This window comes from Phalaenopsis equestris, unplaced genomic scaffold (assembly GCF_001263595.1).
Source record: "Phalaenopsis equestris unplaced genomic scaffold, ASM126359v1 Scaffold219149, whole genome shotgun sequence".
Lineage (NCBI taxonomy): Eukaryota > Viridiplantae > Streptophyta > Magnoliopsida > Asparagales > Orchidaceae > Phalaenopsis > Phalaenopsis equestris.
The window spans coordinates 1-8,323 of record NW_018237541.1 but is presented as its reverse complement, the minus strand read 5'-3'; the positions used below and the strand labels follow the sequence as shown (position 1 = coordinate 8,323).

Sequence of the window (8,323 nt, the reverse complement as noted above, 5' to 3'; positions counted from 1 at the left end):
TGTTTGGGTAAAAAGATTGACAGATGTTCTTACTAATCAAGATGACCTCTAAAAGCTGCCCGAGCACTCGTGGATTAGGCTGTCACTTTTGCAAGGGATGAATATAATCAGATCAGAAGGTGGGCTCGATTTAGCCACTTGGTAGATGGGCTCGATTCAACCAATAATTTTGCAAGCGAACTCAATTCAGCTATTTCGACATGTCCACTCAATTTTATAAAAAACAAATTTCACATATGTTTAGTTCGCATCTGATCCACTTTTCAATCGAGTTTCCACAAGAAAAATGGGAGAATGAAGATCTTTTTACCTATTTGAGATTAAGGCTTATCTCGGAAATGAATCATTTAGTTTTGGGAGCCCATTTGTTTGACCTATCGAGCATTAGATTTTACTATTATCAATAACAATTTAAGACTGGTCTTCACCCGAGGGCACTCCATGCTTCTTATGTAGAGAGTAATCTCTGGATTTATGTTGATGATTGAAATCTGCTCTTTCTTCGGGAGTCTTGGTTCTCCTGCAAAAGGGCTTCATTCGATCTGAGTGGAATCAATCTCTTCTTTAAAAGGGAAAACAGTCCCTTTAGACCCAACAAGAGAGAGGCTGGGGCAAAAAATCTAATTGCTATTATTTTCTCATTAATGTTATTAAGTAAATGTTCATCCCTACCATTTAGGGTCAATTTAGTTCTTCCACTTGCAAAATTTAACTAGTGTAGTCCTATTAATAAGAATTATATAACTAATTAGTAATGTTCTAAAATTTTAGACATCGTAGTCGAAAAATTAGCAGTTGCAATTATAATTATAAAATTATTTATTAAATTTTTATTATAAAAATATAGATACTTCTTTGAATTTTTTGCTCATTTAAATATTCGTTCGCTTGTCATAAACAAATTAAGTTCAAATATTGAAAAAGCAAAACAAATCAATCTTGAATAATATTTAAAAGTTCAACACAAGCTCAAGTCGAACATGAGCAAGTCATAATTATACCAAGCTAAGTCCAAACAATGGAGGTCTCGGGAATGAAATATATATTGGTGGTGGTTTTGTAGTGGAGGTTTTAAAACCGCTGCTATAAGGTTTTGTGGCACTAAGTATCGGTGGTGGGTTTGTCGTTATTTTTAAACCGCTGCTAAAATTTTAGGTGCAGTTAAAATCACTGTCATAGCTCCTTTTCTACATTGCCAAAGCTTATTTTTCTTGTAGTGTCAATTCAGCAACTTTGACAGGTAGGTTTGATTCGTCCACTTTGGCAGGTGGGCTCGATTTATAAATAAGTGAAAATTTTCTTCTACTATTTTTTTGTTTTCCAGAAGAATGGGTCGGGGCGTGAGGTCTCCAGCCCATTCTATTAGCTCAACCCCACTAAGGTCTTGGGGTGACCCATGTGCCTAAATGTTCGAAGACTCATTTCTTAAGACAACAATCGTCAAGTGTGTGATTCGAACCCCATACCAGATGAAACTTACACCACTGAAACGGATGCTCTACCAATTGACATGGGAACGCGGCGCTCATATTTGTGCATACAATATTACATATAAGTTATAATTTTTAAAGTCACCCTACCTAAGTATATAAAAAAATATATATGTATTTGAGGTTTTTATATTAAAACGGTGATATATTTTATTTGTACCTCATAAATGTAAAAATTAAAGTTTAAATGATAAGATAAATATATAAGAATTGGGTGGCATGATTGTACGTGCCCGCCCACTTGAATGATTTCAAGTTGCACCCACATTCATTGCAACATGATTTGAGTTTTGAAGAAATATGATCAAGATAATAGATATAACGATTTCATGTATTTGTTTAAACTATGGATTATTGAGATTTATTACAAAAGACAACGGTTTAGTTCAAAATTAAATTCTATCTACTTTTTTTATTTATCCACTCAATCTTTATATATCTTTATATATTAAAAAAAAATGGTAGGAGGCTATTATACGAGTCTCCAGCCACTTTTAATGTGTCTAACAATTCGAGTACCACTCCTTATGGTCAACTGTGCCAGAAGGGATTTGAATCCTCCGGTCTGAGGGGTCTTATACAGTGGAAGTCAGCCAACATGAGAGAGGCCAGGACAAGAAATGACACGATAATATTTTGAGAGAGCAAAATCGATATTTCAGGAGGGGTAAATTACTAAATTGCCCTCCCATATATTTAAGATGTTAGATATATTAAGGGTCCGTTTGGGACAGCTTATTTGGTGCGGTGGCATTTTGAAAACGCACCTGGACTGTTTTGTTAAACTATGTTTTGGCAACTTATGCGTTTTTAAAATGCTGAAAACAACGTTTTCACACCGAACCTATCTAGATTATTTATTAAGTTGCAGCAGCCCCCAAACAGACCTTCAGAATAGAGAGGCTTAAATGTAAACTTTCCCAACAAAATAAAATAATTTTACTTAAAATAAATTTTAATTTAAAATTTAACCAAAAACTATCTCAATTAATACCCTTCAACTACTTTATAAAAAAAAAGTTAATGATATGTTACAAAATTTAGATTTAAAATTATTATTTTTACATAGGTATAATATATTTGCACTTATACCCCATAAATCTTAAATATTTATATATCTAACACGTAAAAATTTATATTTGCATGCATATCAATCATTGTTCCTTAACATCATCATCTTAAAAAGATTATCATCATACTTCTAATAGTAAAATACATCTTTTCATTCATTTGGTTATGACATGAAGGTGTTGTAATGTAATCATAGAACCTTGATGGTTAGATATGTAAATACATAAGATTTGTAAGGTATGCATGTAAATTTTTGCTTGATTAAGACGCCACCACATGGAGACAAATCAAACAATCCCTCACAAGTTAAAACGACATGTGAAATACCATGTGTGTGTATTATATAAGAATTATTATTAGATAAATATTTGATGAGGTTAATTAATCAAAAATATTTTCCAATAAAATTGAATGATATTCTTTTCTATTTTTAATTTATCTCACATATAAAAATAATTCATATTTTTTAAAAAATATTTTTGAGAGTTTTAATATTTCATTAATGACAGCCAAATGACAAAATACAAGTCATATTAACATTAACAACAATGATAAATATGGCTGAAAGTAAGTCATTATGCAATCTTATAATCTAATATTTATCATTAATCATCGACCATCAAATTAAACAAAGAAGAGATCTCGAAGATCCTTTAGTCAAAATAATAAGTATTTTGAAGTTGTTCGTATGTTATTAATAACTAATCTTAATTTAAATCATGTCCTATATGTACATCTAGAGCAAACATTTAGGAAGCATTTGGATTTGGTGGTTTTACCTTGGCCATATGTATAGTTAAATATGTTTAAACTTGAAAAACATGTCCACTTTAGTTCGTCTATTTGATGTTGTCTTGAATGCTAGTCGAGCACATCTTTATTGGTCGTTTTGTAATGATTCATAAGGGGGATAAAGAACTTAGCCCACTTAATAATTCAGATTTGAAAATAGTGAATGAGGATTAGGCACGGCTGAGGGACATTCAAGCATGATCAGAGAGATTCATGATGTATACTTAGAAGGGGCATGAGATTGGGTTGGATCCAAACTAAATACATGGGAAGAGCTTTCATTTTTTCATTTCTTTAGAAATAGAACAATCCTAATCATCCTCAGTACTCTCTTGTAACCTTAGAAAGGGCACGAGAGTGTGTCATTGTTGCATCAAGAATGAGAAATGTCTAACCTTTAATTGTTGTCTCATCCATTACTTCAGAATCACATGTTTTGTTATTTTAGGATTAGAAGAATCCTAATTGTTGGTGTCATATTGGTAACCATTCTACGATCACGCCAATTTCCACTCTTGAGATATGTTGGTTGTACTTAATGAAGTACTTAGTCTTGCTAGCAATGTTGTATATGTCCCCTTTATGTAGTGTCACCCCTACTTTCAATAAGAGGATATTCCTAATACTTGAATCTTATTAGATTGCTAACTTCAAAAATATTAAATTTTTTTATGGTTATCAAAGTTGGTACTTATATATACATTAATTATTTTAGAACTAAATAAATACATTTGATTTTAAAACACACCATAACACTTAAGATATTATTTATCTACTTCTAAAAAATTTTCTAATATATAAGAATCACATTTGTATAAAATATTAAAATTACATCAATGAATCATATGTTAAGACACTTTCAAAAGAAGAATGAGTACTCCAATTCACATGTAAATAACAAAATACATTAAGAAGACATTTGAGATCACTTTTTCATAATTTTCTATATTTTATTTTATTTTTGTTTTATTTATATTTTAATTAAAAATAAAATATACTTTTTATAAAGAAAGCAATCCATTTTATTTATTAAATCACACAAAATAAGTTTTATTTTAAGAAAATAAAACATTTGAAAAAATGCATTAGAGAAATATATTTTAAAACAAAAACATAAACATTAAAATAATAAAAAAAAGATCCACAATTACCTCCAAATTGCACACCATTTGCAAACAAGAATAAAAAAAATAAAATAGTGTTGTGTATCCCGAACTGTTGGTTGACATCCTTGGTGTAAGACCCTTCAGGTCGGGGGTTCGAATACCCCTCTAGAGACATGAGACTTAAGTATAATAGCCTTGACAATTTATTAAAAAAATAATATTAAAAGATAAAAAAAATTAAAAAAATAAAAAATACAAACAAAAAAAGGGGGGCATTTACATCATTTATCACCCAATTGTTATGTATTTACTATAACCACCACCTAAATTTTAATTTTTAATATATAAAAGGGGTAGGTATCTACGCTAGATGGTAGAATCGTAATTCGCTTCGTCCTCAGAGGACTATTTTTGGCCAGACGTGCGCCATACGGTTATTCCACAAGCTGAATTTATTGCAGCATGGTGGACTAAAGCTTCAAAGCGGCAACAGTGGAAGCGCGAAGGCCTCCTAAACCAGAGCTGATCCTCTCCTCCCATTTCCAGGAATTTACCTTCTTGAAATCTATGGTTTTCGTCTGAGAAGAGCGCTGCAAGCCGATCCAGGTTTTCTTCTTTGAAGTTTCGTTTTCAGTGCGACCGGATCCTGAGCTAGTTCGCGGAAGATAGGTTGGTTGTAGAAACTAACAAAGCCGTTTTATAGTTCCTTTTTGGGACAATCTGGGCTTTTTTGGGGGGTTACTTTTTTGGGGATATGGATGGGTTGCGCTGATTGAGGAGAGTTTGGGATGAGGTAATTTGGAGATATGGATCGATTGCATGTTGGGTTTCTTATCTTGGTTTTGTTACACAGTTCGTTGGAGAAGATGCTGATTCTCGCGTTGATATGAGTTTGATTTTCATGAGTTTAGGTCGTCTTTGGCTTACATTTCGTATTTTGTCTCTGCGGATGCTAGCAACTTTGATTTTACTTGTATGATGTATCGTGTATGCAATTAGCTACGAATTTATATATGAGTCAGTGTGCGGATGCTTGTTTTACATTTTGTTTTGCTTTATTGTATCAATCAGGTATTGAGGGTTTGAATTCTTACCTTTGAATTTCATTTCAATTTGATAAGAGAATATTATGGCTTACTGAGTGATTGAATCTGCTGTTGTTTGTTTATTAGGTATAGGATATCTTGGAACAATGAGGGAAATATCTCTTTTGGAGATTATTACGGATAATCAAGGCGGCCGTGGAGAATCAGTTCTTGCATCGATAAAATTTGCGGTTATACCAATTGTGAAGGTTTTCACGATGTGCTTTCTGGGGTTTCTGATGTCTTCTAAGTATGTCAACATTCTATCTGCAAATGGTCGGAAACTTCTCAATGGAGTAAGAAACAATTTTGCTGCTAGCTGTGATATATGTTTGATGGATTGTTAATAATTCTATATAGAATAAAGAAACCGCAAGAGAAAAATAAGTGACAATCAATGGCATCGAATAGTTTTTAACACAAGATTGCTAATTTATTCTTATGTTTTATTATAAATTGATAGTCTTAGATCAGTAAAAGATGCGCTGATAATGAAAAAAATCAAGCCTTTGATCTCTTTCTTTTTTAAGTTTATTATTCCATGCTCTTTCAAGAATTGAATGGAGGAAGGTTCATGAAAACAAATAGTAATAGTTTAGGACTTTAGATAAGGTTGCAATAATTGTGTTTCTGCCCTTTTAAGACATTGAGTGATCAATTTATTGACTGACTGGAGTTTATTCTTTTTGCAGCTAGTTTTTTCACTTCTTCTTCCCTGTTTGATATTCTCACGGAAGAGCAATCACATTGGAAAAAATACTGGAGTGGTGAGAAGTTATATTTTTCCTTCTTCTCATTTATAGTTCTGGAAGTAGATATTTCAACTTCTAACTGTTTTATCTTCATTTTATAACCTATTGGAGTATGATTTTGAATGACATAGGCCTTCACTTTTTTATATATAACTGCTTTTATATTCTACATCATACAATGTTTTTGTCCAGAATTTTGTCTTGCTTAAAGCCTGATTGATATGTGCTAAATTACCAATTGGTATGATTTGTTTGCACGAGATTACCTCTTTCAAGTTCTGGATGGGGCAGTAAATTAGGCCTGTCATTTCTTGGTCTGTTTGAGCATTAACCTAAACTTGGCATTTCTTAATCGCTCGGATAAGTTTAGCACTTTGTTGAACCCAAGTTTTTTGTTATTGCCGTGTCCCACTATTTGTTTGTTATGTTTTAATCTTGGAAAATTTACATACATACCTCACAATTCTTATGTATTTACATATCAAACACCTAAAGTTTGATATTTTTATTTATAACACTTTAGTGCCTTAAACCTATACATAAATATGTGTATTTCACTTTTAGAAGGTTAGTAATATTAATATTTTTGATGTGATATTAAAAATTTGATTGCTATTTTGTAAATGTGAAAATTTAGGTGTTAGATATGTAAATACAAGAATTGTGTGATATGTATGTAAATGTATCCTGTACCGGCACCCTGTCGGTCAACTTTTTCGATTGATTAGATTTATTTGAAAAATATGATATATGAAAATAATTTTTGAGATTTAATTTAAATATAAAAGATATATAGTTTGAGTTTTAAAAGTAGTATGTTTTAATTTTTGAAAAATGAGACCAAATAGATCTCATTAGTCTGATAGTTTGCATAATTGTGTCTGATACCGCGAATATTACACCCTCCCGAAAGATAAGTGTAGACCTCGGCGATAGACCCAATCCTGTAAACTAAGAGATTTGTGACATCTGTTTAGTCTGCGAACCTTTTATATATGACCGACAAGTTCCCCTATTTAATACAAAGATTAAATAGGGCTTATTTTACCTGGGTTCCAAGTTCCCTATAGAGGCAAGCCCCTATAGTTAATTACATCCCAAATGACGGGAGTCACTTGAGAAAACTCTCGATAATGATCAATGGTTCTAGTCTTCAAGAATGTTTTCAAGGTAGGACGTGGAAAAAGGCAAGTGAGAGTGGCTCAAATAGGAACAGTTATTTCAAGAGTCCAAATAAAAGAAAAGGTAGGGGATGTCACAGATCCTAAGGAGAACCCTCAGTGACTTCCCAAACTATCCTACTGTGTGGTTATATTTTGGAAAAGATGTTGTTCAATAGTTCAATCCTGCCAATTTTATTACTTAGGACTTACATTTGCATAATACCCGATTATACAAATAGCCTACAGAGAAATGAGGGTTTACATCGTATCGTACGATAACCTCGGAACCTAAAGCGAGTTAGGACTTATGCTGCACAAAATGATTGTACAAGAGCCTAAAAAGGGAGTGTGAGGATTTACGCCACGCTAGGCGAGCTACCTCAGGGGCATAAAAGAGGGTGGGGATTTACGTCGCTCTAGGCGAGCTACCTCGAAGTCCTATGGGTTGTTATTATGCTAAGGAAGAGATGATACTGAAGAAGATCTTCTTGCTGCTCGCTCCAAGCTCCTCGTCCTGCTGCCCACAAAGTTGGTTCCAAGCTCCTGTCGTCGCGATGGCTCCAGGGTTTAAGTGTTTGAAAATTGTAGTTTATGTTTCACAGTTTTGGTTTCAATGGGGGGTTCAAGTTGATTAGAGCGACACCGGTTAGGATCCCACGGTTCCCTCCTTCCGGCATCACTATTTTCTTTTGAACTTACTTAGTTTAAACGAGTTGTGAAACCCATTTAAACCGGGGAGATCTCGTTAGCAACCGTGGGTTACCTCCTCCGAGGGACTCCCGTAAGTTCGAAAAAACGTGTTATGTTTTTTTTTATTTTGAAAGAGTTGTTGTCGGTCAACTTTTTCGATACATATAGATTTGA

General features: G+C 33.0%; 1 long non-coding RNA gene across 1 annotated transcript; it reads left to right on the top strand.

The window, feature by feature from the left end:
- The first annotated feature begins 4,887 nt into the window (after positions 1 to 4,887).
- LOC110037416 lies at positions 4,888 to 6,288 on the top strand. Its single transcript, XR_002295336.1, has 3 exons — positions 4,888 to 5,128; positions 5,632 to 5,840; positions 6,237 to 6,288. It is a non-coding gene; the product is annotated as an uncharacterized LOC110037416 (long non-coding RNA).
- Positions 6,289 to 8,323: the final 2,035 nt, after the last annotated feature.